Below are 15545 nucleotides of genomic sequence, written 5' to 3'. Positions count from 1 at the left end.
TCAATGACAAGCATTTCAGTCTTTCCACTAGATACCACCTTCCCAGTTGACATGTAATCCTTATACTCCAATCATTCAGCCAACTGTAGGTCTAATTTCACTATCATCTGGGCTACATCACCATACCATTTCTAATAAAAGAGTAGTTATCTTTTATCAAATATTTTGAAGAAATCTAGGTAAAACCATTTCAGCTACTTATAGAAGGTCATTGTCTGGAAGGGGGCCTGGGAAGTCAGAAAAGTTCCCCCGATTTGGCAGGCAGAGTGTTCTAAGGTATGAGTGGATGACTGAGAGTTACAGGCATGGCTGTAGCTGAGGCAGTATTGAGGTTACTGTGGTTATGGCCACATAAAACAAGTGCTGTGCGGAACTCCAGCCAAGGTAGGCTTCTGCTTGGAAAAGTTCCCTAACATGTTCGGGAGATCCCAGAGATTTTTTTTCAACCAGGCAGACTTCCTTCAGGAGCAGAGAGAAAGGATTGTCACCAAAATACAAGGACTTGCTGGAGGTCTTTAAACAGGAACGCTCTCCTAATTTTGTTGCCCCCACACATTCTCATGGAAACATACCCTCCCTTAAGGAAGGGGTTTAGTTGGCTTCCTTAAGGGCATCAATAAATATTTTTCAGTTAGGGTTTAAGGAACTCCTATGTATCACAAAAGGTCAAAGTACACACAGAGTAAACATACAAGTATATACAGGAGTAACTCCATTGTTATATTGCACACTTGTAGCAGGACTGTGGATTCTTGCTAACATTAAGAGATGGCCCAGAATAACACATCCCATTCAATGCCTCATGTTTGTCTCCATACATACACCTGGCAAAGATCCCAGAGGTGCAGCAGATGGTAGCCGTGCTGGAATGGGAGCAACATCTGGAAAAGTGAATGTGGGCTGCTCTGCACTAAGGTGGGACGGGTCTAGAAGAAGCCATGGAAAGGTCAGCAATATCAAAGACCTCCTTGTGGGAACCCTTGACTGGATCTATCAAAAATCAGACATATCCCACTGCAAGTACCCTGGTCCTTCAATACTTAGATCATACATATTCAAGAGCTTTCACCCTATTCAGTAATGAGAGTAGTAGGAAGGGCTTTACATATAGTATCATATTTCATTTCATTCAGCAAGTAAACACAATATAAGCTCTCCTTTTAGGAGCACTCCAGAACTGAGAGTTTTGTCACTTTTTTCATCATTCACATTTCAAGTTAGTATGTACACAATGTAAATTCCTGCAGTAACAGTAACAATGATCTATCTAGTGTGAAATGGGATTAAATGGCAACATGAGGAAATGGGACAAACTGATTTTAAATGTGGGGATAATAGCACTATTTATGATAGCAGAAGGCACCAAGCATAATGTACAGAGAGATTAGTCCCTCATTCTTTCCCTTCCATCCAGCTCAGTTGAGGAGTTCCACTAGACACACCTGTACCTGTAGAGAGGCCCTGACTGCCTTGCCTGGAAGGACAGAGAGAGTTCCATAGGAGGGGTAATGGGGTGTGCTTAGGTGCTTTTGCTTGGACCCCACTTCCAAGATCACATTTCTCCCCAGCCTCACAACACTATCCCTCACAGTTGTCTCCCCAGCCCAAGAACACTATGCCTAGCAATAACTCATGAGTGGGCCCCAGTGAGGGAAACCATCTCTCCCTGATACAAGAATAAGTGGAACTCTGTAGAATTTCCCTCTATAAACAGAAGTACCTTATATTAAGCAGAACTATCATGAAATGATTCACATAGTTACTGTACATAATCCAGAGATCAAGCTATACACATCAGCTCCCAAAGCTATCTTGTTACAGAAATAAGAGACCTTAGGTAACACCTCCTCCCCCCTATTTTCCAGTAGTGAATGATACTTGTGACCAAGGTTGCATGTAATCACCTAGTTCGCATGTCTTCCAGACAATTCACTACTTTTTCTATATAAGGTTTAGCATCATTCCCATGAAGTTGCAAGTTGCTTGAGGAGCTCTGCCTGCCATATTGGAATTAAAATAAATCTTTGTCAATTTGACTTAAAGAATACTTAAATCTGTGAATATATCCCAGATGACCCTTTCCTGCCTTTCAGGCCTTGAGAGGTCCCTGAACCTCTTGGATCACATCAGGGCTATATTTTAAGTAAGGTGGATTAGAGGAAATGGGAGGATGAGAACCAAAAGCCAGATAAGCACTTTGGAAGGGACAGCTCCATGCTGTTGAGCTCTTACGACCCAGTACAAATTTCCTTGGAGGGGAACATTTGTTGAGTATTGGAAGTTATAGGAAGATTTCCTCCACATTTTCAGTCCAGTGCAGGAACTGATAGGGGAAGAATTTGTTTCAGGGGAGGGTCAATGGAGCTGGATTGAAGAAGTTCTTCAAGGCTGGAATGTCAATGACTTCCTTGAGGGGATGGCCTGAGTGCTGTACACAGAATAGCATAAGAGAGTCAAGGATTGCAATGAGATATAATCCAGGTGCCTGTTTCCAAGAGAATATAAAGCAAGACACGAAGGTAAATGTGACAGAGCAGGGACCTTGTGAACCAGAGCAACATATTCAGGACTGATTGAGAGGAGAGGGTGGTTTGAGAGGGACAGTGTAGAAAATGGGAGACTCTGTTGGATAGATCTGTGACCTCAAGATTATTTATACATTTATATATTCAGTTACAACATTTTCTCTGCCAGGCTGAAACATAAGCAAAGATAAACAGTGTTGTCTGTGATATTATTTGATGAAAACTGAAAGGCCTTCCTGCCCTGAAAGATGAAGCAACTAAGCAACAGGCATTTACTAAGTACCTGCTATTTGCCAGACATTGTGTTAGGCCCTAGGGATACCAAAAAGAAAAAACCCAACCAATCTCACCTTTGAGGAACATATATCCTATCATGGAGTATACATATATATTTATACTTATACATATGTATGTAGGTAAATATATTATGTGTGTGCATACATAAACACAAAAATATTAAGTGTGTTTGTGAGAGAATGTGGCTCTGTTTCCGTATCTCTGTATCTTTGTACAAAATATATTAATTTGTATATACAAATTATATAGAAATTTAAAATGAGATAATTTCAGCGAAAAGGCACTAGCAGCTTGAGAGGGACAGAAAAATTCTCGTTTAGAGCATAGATGGCCTATTACCTCCTTCTTTGAAGTCAAGCTGAAAAAGTTCCATTTGGTGGTTCTTGTTGTGATATCATCGTTCTGCTTCCCATTGTGCTTGACCTTAAGCAGCAATTGGTCAATGACAAGCCTTTCTGGCTTTCTACCACAGACCACCTTCCCAACTGACATGCAACCCTTATACTCCATTCATTCATGCAATTCTAAGTCTAATTTCACCGTCATCTGGGCTATATTGCCACACCATTTCTAATAAAAGAGCTGTAATCTTTTATCAAATATTTTGAAGAAATCTAGAGAAAATCATTTTAGCAACTCTGTCAAAAAATGGAAATGAAGTTAGTCTGACTTGGTCTGTTCTCATACTGTTTCTTTTCTTTCACCATTCTCTTTGTTAGATGTTCACTGGACGTCTCTTTAATAGCATGGATCACCTGTGACATCTCTTCTTCCAGTACCTGCCCTACCTTCAAGATGCTCCGTGTGTCCACAGACACAAAATGAGAGCTCAGGAGCCCCCGTTTTTCTCTAGTCAATCAAAAGACAGAAATTGTTCAAACCAAAGGCATTTAATGAAATAGCAGAGTAAAGTCTGCAATAGACCATTCCCTCATAATATACACAGAGGACACTCTCTCATACATAGATCCCCATTGCTGGGGATAGGAGTGGGGAATGAGAGCCCCTAGTAATCACGCAAAAAGAGCCCATGTTGGGGGACAGTTGTGAAGGGAAAATTATGACCCTCAATGATGCTTCTGGTGATGGCACCAAACTGCTCTCACTAGGCTTGACAACAGGGTTCTTCTGGTAGTGGTATTGTCACTCTTTTTTTCCTATCTTGTATATATTTATTTTCCCATAGACATCTAAGTCATCTAGGGCTGTAGTGGGCTGACTAAAACCTCTGCATTTTCAGGGAAGGCTGACAGTTCTTGAGTCACAGCCACTACATTTCACTCTCCCAGAAGAAATATAGGCAGAGTGTCCTCAGGTGGCCCTAGGTATCACCATGTCTACCCCTTTGTTTAGATTGTCTAAATTAGAGTTCAGATAGCCTTTAAAATATTCTGGATTAGCTGATAATGAATTTAAACCATAACAAAAACACTCTGAGCAGTTAAAGTTAGCCTTATCCCCCACCTCACACCCAATGCTTTTGTTACTATGCATATAGGTCAGCAGCAAAGTTACTTTGGTGTTATAATTTGAATTCCAACTTCTCTCCCTCCCCCCTCCCTACCCAGCCCCACTGAGAAGGGAAACAATTGAATACAGACTAAATATGTGCTCTTTAGCAAAAGTCTTCCATAATAATCAAGTTGTATAATACTAATTATATTGCCTTCTGTCCTACTCTATCCCCCCTTACTTTTTCCCCCACAATTGACCTTGTGCCTTCTAGAAAGTGTTTATTTCTAGTGACTCCTTTCTCTCATTTGCCTCCCTTTCTAACATTCCCCTCACCCCACTTGTCGCCTCCTCTCCTACTTTCCTGTGGTGTGATATAAATTTTCGTATCAAATTTAGTGAGCATGTTATTCCCTCCTTCAGCCACATGTGGAGAGAGTAGCTTCATTTTTCCCCTCTCCTCTTCTCCCTTTTCTCCTCCACTGAATAAGATTTTTCTTATCTCCTTTATGAGTTGTAGCCTGCCCCATTCCATTTCTCCCTTTCTCTTCCCGGTATTTTCCTCCTTCAACACTTAATTTTTATTTTATTTGTGTGTGTGTGTGTGTGTGTGTGTGTGTGTGTATCATCTCTTCTGATATAACACACCCTGTACTCTCTATCTATTTATTTGTACGTGTGTGTGTATGTACAATCTCTCCAACTACCCAAATACTGAGAAAAGACTCAAGAGTTAAAAATATTTTCTTTCCATGTAGTAATGTAAACAGTTCAGCTTTAGAGAGTCTTTTATGATTTTTCTTTTCTGTTTACCTTTTCATGCTTCTCTTGATTCTTGTCTTGGGAAGTCAAATTTTTAAATACAGATCTGGTCTTTTCTTCAACATGAATGATTGAAAGTTGTCTATATCACTGAATGACCATCTATTCCCTTGAAGTATTATACTCAGATTTTCTGGGTAGGTGATTCTTGGTTTCAATCCCACTTCCTTTGACCTCTGAAATATCCCATTCCAAGCCCTTCAATCCCTTAATGTTGAAGCTGCCAGATCCTGTGTTATCCTGATTGTATTTCCACAATACTCGAATTGTTTCTTTCTAGCTTGCAGTATTTTCTCCTTGATCTAGGAACTTTGAAATTTGACCATGATATTCCTAGGAGTTTCTCTGTTCAGGTCTCTTTCAGGAGGTGATCGATGAATTCTTTCAATATTTATTTTGTCCTCTGATTCTAGACATCAGGGCAGTTTTCCTTGATGATTTCATGGAAGATAATATATAGGCTCTTTTTCTGATTATGACTTTCAGGTAGTCCCATAATTTTTAAATTGTTTCTCTTGGATCTATTTTCCAGGTCAGTTGTTTTTCCAATGAGATGTTTCACATTATCTTCTATTTTGTCAAATTTTTGGTTTTGTTTACTAACTGCTTGGTTTAACTCATAGTCATTCATTTTCCTGAACTCAATGATCTCTTTCAACGAATTATTTTGTTCAGTGAGCTTTTGTACTTTCTCCTTTATTTGGATAATTCTGCTTTTTAAAACCTCCTTCTCCTCATTGGCTTTTTGGACCTCTTTTTACAATTGAGTTAGCCTCCTTTTAAAGCTGTTATTTTCCTCATCATTTTTTTGGTTCTCCTTTAGTAAGCTGCTAACTTGTTTTTAAGGTCTTCTATTGCCTGATCCCAGTTTAAGTTCCCTTTGGAGGCCCTGGAAGCAGAGGCCTTGACTTCCTCTGACAGTATGCCTTGTTCTTCCTCATCAGAAAGGATGGGGGGAGACACCTGTTCGCCAAGAAAGTAACCTTCTATGGTCTTATTTTCCCCCATTTTTGGGCATTTTCCCAGCCAGTTACTTGACTTCTGAGTTTCTCTCCACAACCACCTGGCCTCTAGTTCGGTCAAGCCCTTTGGTGCTATATTTTGGCCACTGAGAATGCCAATCTACCCAGAAACATATTCTAGAATAGCTCACAGAAATCAGACTTGAAGTTCATTGATCTATAATTTGCAGATTCATTTCCATTCCCCTTTTTTGAAATTAGAAGGTTTTACCTTCTCCAACCCCTTCATGTATTCTTCCCTAAGCAGCAAGTGTCACTGAGGGTGATCCAGGAGCCTGCTAGTACCAGGCAAGTCACACTATCCCCACCATCTCAACCAGCATTACTCCTAAGACCATATTGGAAGTAGCTCAGCAACTGGATCCCAAGAGTCTCTCAAATACATGTGCCTCTCCCAGAACAATGGTCCTGCTTCAGGCTCAGCACCCAGAGTCTTCCCTGGGGGAAGCACTTCCTGTGAACTATCTCCATCACCTGCTCCCTTAGAGCCAGGCACTCTAACCTAGATAAGGCAGTAAAACACCTGGAGGAAAAGATTAGAGGTGGCAGGTGGTTGGACTCCTCTTGTGGCTATAACTGGTAATCAGAGATTGTGGATTATCCTACAGTCTGCCAGGGCTGTACATGTATCCTCAGATGTGTCCAGGGAGAGCTTTACTGAGAACTAAAGTCTCCTCCAGCCCCAGGAGAATAGCTTTTTAAACTCTATGTTGATGCTAGGGAAGGTGGCCTAGCCATATAAGATCTCAAATTGTATTATAAGGCAGCCAGCAATCATAAAACCACTTGGTATTGTCTAAGAAATAGAGGGGGAGATCAGTGGAATAAGTTAGGTCCTCAAGACACAGTTGACAAGGGATATAGCAGTCTATAGTCTGATAAACACAAGGACCCTAGTTTCCGAGATAAAAACTCACTGGTTGGCAAAAACTGCTGGGAAAACTGCAAAAAAGTGTGGCAGATACTGGGCATAGACCAATGCCTGACACTGCACACAACAGTAAAGCCCAATGGGTACATGATCTAGGTATAAAAGCTGATTGTCTAAATGCATTGAGGAGCAAGGGCTACTGTGTTTGTCAGATTTATGGAGAATGGAGAAATATTTGGCCAAACAAGAGATAGATAACATTATGAAGTGCAAAATGGATAGTTTTCATTACATTAAATTGAAAAGTTTTTGTACAAACAAACTCAATGCAACCAAAATTACGAGGGAAGCAGAAAACTGGGAAAGAATTTTTACAACTAGTGTCTGTGATAAAGGCCTTATTTCTAAAATACATAGAGAACTGAGTCAAATGTACAAGAATACAACTCATTCTCCAATTGATAAATGGTCAAAGGAGATGAACAGGCTGTTTACCGAGGAAGAAATCAAAGCTATCTATAGTCAAATGAAAAAATGCACTAAATCACTAATGATTAGAGAGATGCAAATCAAAACCACTCTGAGGTACCACACATCACACTTATCAGATTGGCTAACATGACAAAACAGGAAGATGATCAATGTTGGAGATAGTGTGGGAGAGTTGGAGCACTACATCATTGTTTGTGGAACTGTGAAAAGATTCAAACTTTTCAGAGAGCAATCTTGAACTATGCCTAAAGGGCTCCAAACTATGCATACCCTTTGACCCAGAAATATCTTTCCTAGGGCTGTATGCCAAAGAGATCATGAAAATGAGAAAATGTCCCACATGGACAAAAATATTTATAGCAGCTCTTTTTGTGGTGACCAATAACTGTTAATTGAGGGGATGTCCATCAATTGGGCAATGACTCAATAAGCTGTGGTATATGAATGTAATGAAATAATAGTGTGCTATAAAAAATGATGAACAGGAAGACTTCAGAAGAAACCTGGAAAGACTTATATGAAATGATGCTGAATGAAATAAGCAGAGCCAGGAGAACACTGTAGACAGTAACAGCCACAGTGTGTGAGGGCTGTTTCTGATAGACTAAACCCTTCACAGCAATGCAAGGACCTAAATCATCCCCAAAGGACTCGAGGCAAAATGGCATCCACATCCAGAGATAGAACTATGGAATCAGAATGCATAATGAAGAAGACTCTTTTCTCTTGGGTTATGTTTTATTTTGTTTTTTTTCTCATGGTTTCTCCAATTCATTTTTATTCTTCTGTGCAACATGACTAATGTGAAAATGTGTTTAATAAGAATATATGTGTAGAACCCACATAAGATTCCATGTCTTGGGGAGGGAAGGGAGAGGGAAAAGGGAGAGGATGAAGAAAGAAATTTTAAGACTTATGGGAAGTGATTGTTGAAAACTAAAACCAAATTAATTGATTAAATTAAAAAAATTATATTCTATATTGTGCTTAGACTTCCTCGTCAGCCTCGATTCCCATAATTTGTCTAAGACTTGATCATTAGAAGAGACCATAGTTGCCATTCAGTCCAATCTATATGTGAAGGGAATCCCCAGAGCAACATAACAGATAAATGGTCATCCAGCTATTGTCTTCTTTTTTTCAGGGTAGTCCCGTCTCCAGTGCCCCTCCTGTTAGCAGACAAGGAATGGACCTGGAGGTTTTTGCTTAGGCAGGGGACAGTTAGGAGACCAATGACCCTGATTGTGACAGTGAAAGCATGAAGTTTATCCAGGAGTTTTAGGAAAAGGTCCTTCTGGAACTCAGATATGGTGGCAGCCAGGATTTGAGCCTGTTCTCTCTCCCTTGCCCTGGCCCTGTGGTCCCTTTTCTCTACTGAGGTGTGGTCCCTACTGTTGAGTACCCCAAAAGGTATTTCCAATATTTGAGTCTGCAGTGTCTGAGGACTTAAAGCTGACTACTGCAGTTTCCTTTGAATGTCTGGAGCAGACTGACTAGTAAAGTGCATACCAAGGCTTGTAATCACTTCAAGTGAAATGGGGTCTAGATTGGTAAATTTTCAGGAGGGCATGGCTCTCCTCTGACCCCTGGGTGATTTCCTTGAGGCTTTCTTGATTGACCTGTTTTTTAAAGCCCTTCTAACCATTTCTTCAATGAGGCAATTTAGCATATGGTCCCTCTTTTCCCTACCTCTCGTCTCCTCTTGGCAATCATATCTGGGGTCTGCAACTGGAACCTCAGTGACTCCTGGGGGATACCTTGAAAGGGAAGACAGAGTCAATTCATCCCTGAACCTTTAAGCTAAATCTCTGATTCTCTTTTTCTCCTCAGTTGTGCAATACATAGAGATAATGATATTTTTATTCCCCCCAAATTGCAAAGCTAACTCCCTGAAGCCCTACGTGAATTTGGTAGGCTCTTCACAGTAACAACTAAGCTTTTCCTTAACCTGGGCAAGGTCACATATTGAGATGGGGACATGAACTCTAATTGTCCCTCCTGATGGGACTGCTATTTCCCTTAAAGGGGGAAGTCTATTGGTGGGGGTGGTCGAGTCAGGGATTTGTGGAGGGAGAAAGAGGGCCCGACTCCTTGTGTGGGAGGGATTAAGGATTGGCATGTGCTTGGTGGTTGTGGAATTTGGCTGTTTGAGAGAAGAGGAACATCAGAAAAGTTCAAATTGGTCCTCCCCTTTAGGAATTCCTCTAATGAATGTGGCCATAAACATCCTACACTGTTGTCTTAGAGATGTATTTTGGGAGAGATCCCTAAAAGCCTGTGCTTTCCATATTTCGGTCCATTTCATTTCCCTGCTGCAATAAAGGTCAAGTTGATAAATGGTGTTGTAATTGATTGATCCATCCTTAGGCCATTTCTCGTGGTCTCCCAGATAATATTGAGGCCAGGCATTATTAAAGAAAAGTATGATGTATTTTCTTTTTAAATATCCTTGGCCAGATTTGTTCCAATTATGCAAGAGACAGACCAGTGGTGAGTCTTGGAGGACAGAGGGAATGAATCTTAAGATGATTAACAGTAATGAGTGGTGCTGTAAGCCTGCAGAATTTCCACCTATAGCCACAGTTCACCTCTCCAGTGGCATCCCACTTTGAGGTGAAGAAAGATGAGTTCAGAGAGAACTCCCTGTGCAATTCCCAGAGAGTGTCCTCTGTCTAGAGGGAATTTGCCTGCTGCAAGGGCTCTAGGTCCTATGACCCAAGAAGGACCTCCCAGCTAAGAGAAGGGTAAATAGGCCTACCTTGGGGTTGGAAACACTGGAGTTTTCAAAGAGACAAATACCAACCCAGGGAAACCAATGTGATGCATGAGGATGAGGTATATTTACCACATGATGTCTCTAAAGAATTTCAAAGACTCGGGTCCACTCCAAACAAGTTGAAAAGACTTATTATGGTTTTGAGGTATCACACTCTGACGAGTCCCTAAGTTCCTTGGAAGAATTATCAACTCCAGTAAAGGCAAGACATACAATTTCATACAGAAAATGATGCTGATTACACAATCAGCAATCACAAAATCAGAGGCAGGAGCTGCGAGTCTCAGATTTTTCAAGCCACAAATGTCAAAGACAGCTTCAATGATCAGTGAGGAAGCTCTTTCACCTGGCTGAGAAGGGAATAGGGTCTGGCCCTAATTTTGAGCCCAGAACCGTGGCAGCCACTGCTGTATGGGGTCCATTTTTTGAACTCTCGCCCTAAAGACCCTGGAGAATTGAGCAGCACATCTGGGCCTCAGCCCGGAGTAGTGGTCCTGGAGTGAGGAAGAGGGCTGGTGTGGTGGAGCTGGTGGAAGCCCTGTAGAAGGAATTCTACATGCAGATTCTGTGGTTGATCACAGATCAGAGCACAGGCCAGGAGAGGAGTAAACTCTTCTCACTTGATTGTGCTGCCTTGGAGGAACTGAGAGCTTTCAGGTCCATGCATATCCCCTCCACTTGACAAAAGACTCAAAAGTCAAGTAACAGGCTGTGAAAATGCCCTGAAAACGAGAAAAATTAGACTACAAGAGGTTAGTTTCTTTGTGAAAAGGTATTTTCTTCCAATCCTCTCAGATGAGGAAGAACAATGCATACCATCAGAGGAAGACATCAAAGTCAAGGCTTCTGCATCCAAAACCTCTAAAAAAATATGCAGAGGTCTCAGGCCATGGAAGACCTGAAAATCAAGTAAGAAAAATGAGGGAAAAATTGGGAAGAGAAATGAGAGAGAGTGATGCAAGAAAATCATGAAAAGTAAGGCAGCAGCTTGCTAAAGGGGACCCGAAGAAATGTTGAAGAAAGAAACACCTTTAAAAATAGACTAATCCAAATGGCAAATGAGGTCCAAAATACTAATGAGGAGAAGAATGCTTTAAAAAGCAGTATTAGCCAAATGAAAAATGGGGTTCCAAACTCACTGAAAAAAATAGCTCTTTAAAAGTAGAATGGAGCAGTTGGAAGCTAATGACTATATGAGAAACCAGGAAATTACAAAATAAAACCAAAAGAAAGAAAAAACAAAATACAATGTGAAACATCTCATTGGAAATACCACTTAACTGGAAAAGAGATCCAGGAGAGACAATTAAAATATTATGGGACTACCTGAAAGCCATTATCAGAAAATGAGCCTAGACATCAACTTTCATGAAATTATCAAGGAAAACTGCCCTCATATTCTAGAACAAGAGGGTAGAATAAATATTGAAATAATCCACCAACGACCTCCTGAGTGAGATATCCCCCCAAAACCTCCTAGGAATGTTGTAGTCAAATTCTAGAGTTCCCAGAGCAAGGAAAAATGTTGTGTGCAGCCAGAAAAAAAGCAGTACGAGTATTGTGGAAATTCAAAGAGGATCCTAGTAGCTTCTACATTAAAGCATCACAAGACTTGGAATATGATATTCCAGAAGTCAAAGGAAGTGAGATTAAAACCAAGAATCGCCTTCCCAGTAAAACTGATTATAATATTTCAGAGGTAAATGGTCATTTAATGAAATAGAGGACTTTCAAGCATTCTTGATGAAAAGAGCAGAGCTGCACAGAAAATTTGACATTCAAACACAAGACTCAAGAGAAGCACGAAAAGGTAAACAGGAAAGACAAATCATAACGGACTTACTAAAGTTGAACTGTTTATATTTCTACATGGAAAGATAATATTTGTAATTCCTGAGACTTTTCTAAGTATTTGGGTAGTTGGAGAAATTATATACATAGATATATACATATATGTGTGTACATATATATGTATATATACATATATATGTGTGTATATATGTGTATATATGTACACACACACATATATATGTATACACACACACACACACACACACACACACACACACACACACACACACACACATATATATATATATATATATATATATATATATATATATATATATAGACAGAGGGCACAGGGTGAGTTGAATAGGAAAGGATGATATCTAAAAATAAAATTAAGGTCTGAGAGAGGAAAGCACTGGGAGGGGAAAGAAAGGTATGGAATGGGGTAAATTATCTCTCATAAAAGAGGCAAGAAAAAACTTTTTCAATGGTGGGAAAAAGAGGCAGGTGAGAGGGAAATAGTAAAGCTTACTCTCGTGACATTTGGTTTAAGGAGGGAATAACATGCACACTCAATTTGGTGTGAAAATCTCTCTCACACTACAGGAAAGTAGGAGAGAAGTGGATAATGGAGTGTGGGAGAATGATAGAAGGGAGGGCAAGTGGGAGGAGGGAGTAATTAGAAGTAAACACTTTTGGGGAGGGACAAGGTCAAAAGAGAGAACAGAACAAACGGGGAGCAGGATAGGATGGAGGAAATATAGTTAGCCGTTCACAACATGACTATTAAGGAAGTCTTTTTCATAACGGCACATGTATAGCCTATATTGAATTGCTTGCCTTCTCAGCGGGGATGGGTGAGGAGGGAAGAAGGGAGAGAAGTTGGAACTCAATGTTTTAGGAAAAAATGTTCAGAATTGTGTTGTATGCAACTGGGAAATAAGAAATACAGGTGTTGGTGTATAGAAATCTATCTTGCCCTACAAGAAAAGAAAGAAGATGGGGATAAGAGAAGGTAGGGGAGGTGAGAGAGAGGAGAAAATTTGGAATTGAAAATCTTGTGGAAATGAATGTTGAAAATTAAAAATAAATAAATATTTTTTAAAAGGAAAACAAAAAAAATCCAAGAGAACATTGTATAGACTAACAGCCATATTGTTTTAAGAATGACTTTTAGTGAAAAATTTATTTTGAGTATTTTAAATACTCAAAATAACTATAAAGGACATATGAGGAAAGATGCTTTGTACATCCAGAGAAAAAATTGACAGATAGAAGTATGCATAGAAAAATTTACATATATATGTACATATATATGTATACATGTGTAGGTTGCTGTACCTGGGAGGGAGAGAAAGGGTAAAAGAAATTTATAGGATAATTACGTTGTGTGCTTGAAAGAAATGACAGTTTGTGCATAGTGGATTTGCAGCTTCTTGTGCAATCATTTTTTTTTATTGTGCTATGCTATGATATTGCTTGTTTTAATCTATAAGTTACAGATAAAAAAATAAAAGTTACACGGACAATAAATTAGAATTAGCTCCAAGAGCCAATAACATATACACTCATTTGGGTATAGAAATTTATCTTAGCCTACAGTGAAGTAAGAAGGGAAGGGCAAAAGAGAAGGGGGAATGTGTGATAGACAGAAGAGAAGATTGGGGGAACTGATATCCACAAGGAAAACACTTTTGAGGAAGGAGAAGGTGGATGAAAAGAGACATGGAATAGGCAGTGGCAAAGAGATGGAGAGAAATACAATTAGCAATCATAACTAAAAAAATTCTGGAATCCAAGATTCGGTGATAAAAAGCCTCATGTTCCAAATGTGCAGAGAACTCAATCAAATTTATAAAAATAAGAGCCATTCCACAACAGATGAATCATCAAAAGCTGTGAATAGTTAATTTTCAGATGAAGTACTCAAAGCTATCTCTAGTCACATGAAAAAGTGTTCTGAATCACTACTGATTTGAGAAATGCAAGTTTAAAAAGTTCTGAGTTACTTCCTCACACTTATTTATGTGGCTAATTAGACAGAAAAGGAAAATGACAAATGATTTAGGGGAGTGGAAATATTGAGACATTAACACTCTGTTGGTAGAATTATGAACAGATCCAAACATTTTTCAGAGAAATTTGGAATTTTGACCAAAGGCTATAAAATCACACATACCTTTTGACGTGCCAGTAGAACTGCTAGGACTTGATGCCAAAGAGATTTTAAAAAGAATTTAAAAAGGTAACAGACTTATATGTACAATATATCTACAGAAGCTATTGTCTAGTAGGAATGGAATGGATATTCAGGGAATAGCCATCAACTGGGGAATGGCTGAAAAATTGTGATAAATGATGGAAATGGAATGCTATCATAGAGTAAAAATTATGAGCAGGATGCTCTCAAAAAACCTAGAACGACTAACACGAACTAAAGCAAAGTGAAATGAGGAGAAATAGGAGAAAATTGTACACAGTACCAGCAATATTGTCATATGATCAGGCGAGAAGAACTTAGCTATTGTCAACATTCCAGTGATCCAAGACAACTCTGAAGGACTTAGGATAAAAAATGCTATCCATTCTCGCAGAGAAAGAAGTGATGGTGTCTGAAAACAGATCAGAGCATTCTTTATTTTAACCTTAATTTTTCTCCAAAGTGTTCTTTGGTCTATGGTTTCTCTTACAAAAAGACTACTAAGGAAATGTATTTTACATGGCAACATACGTATAAGCTATGTCAGATTACTTGCCTTCTCAATGAGGAGGGTGAGGAGTGAGCAAGGTAGGAAATTTGAAATTCAAAATTTTAAAAATAAATGATAAAAAAGGTTACAAGTAATTGGGGTAATAAAATATGAAGTAAATATTAAAAGAAAGTGAACCACTCTGCAGACTCTTTAGATAATGTGAATTTTCCCATTCAACAGGAGGGAGGCATGAAGAGCCTGTGCCCTATGGAGGAGGGGCTGGCACATTGTTCCAGGATATGGACAAGGATCAGATGGGCATGGAGAAGCAAGAGCAGGAGGAAGAATATACAGGCAGGCAGACAGATGGGGCCTGGACACGGAATACGCAGGTGAAGGCCCGACACAGGGTACCCCAAGGGGGATGCACTAAATTCCCCAAATCAGCAACCGAACTCTCTGGTGGGTCGGCCAACTGAAACCAAGGTCTCCTCTCTTAGCGCTGGAGTTCTCAATCCAAGCCCTGATCCAGCCATGCTGGTGGCTTTCTGCAGGTCTCTGCTGCTTTCACATGGAAGACTTTTTAAAGCCTTTGTGGGAGGTGGCAGGTAGGAGGTGACAGAGTTCCAAGCCCAGGGGCAGGAGCAGAAAGAGATCTCACTGCTCTCTGGTAAAATTTACATAGGTGATACCTTGGGAATGTAGATTTCTTATCGAATTCCTTACATAAAGTTCAATTTTTGTACTATGAATTTACATAAAGCAACATCTGTCTGCACTCCTTTCTATTCCCATTCAGTGTTT

At 39.7% G+C, this 15545-nt stretch overlaps 1 long non-coding RNA gene across 1 annotated transcript in view; it reads right to left on the bottom strand.

Moving 5' to 3' along the window:
• LOC140515578 (uncharacterized) overlaps positions 1-15545 on the bottom strand; it is a 385043-nt gene that overhangs the window by 339368 nt on the left and 30130 nt on the right. The gene's annotated exons all lie outside the window — the stretch shown is intronic.

This window comes from Notamacropus eugenii, chromosome X (genome assembly GCF_028372415.1).
Source record: "Notamacropus eugenii isolate mMacEug1 chromosome X, mMacEug1.pri_v2, whole genome shotgun sequence".
NCBI classification, from domain to species: domain Eukaryota; kingdom Metazoa; phylum Chordata; class Mammalia; order Diprotodontia; family Macropodidae; genus Notamacropus; species Notamacropus eugenii.
This window is presented reverse-complemented; position numbering and strand designations above follow the sequence as displayed.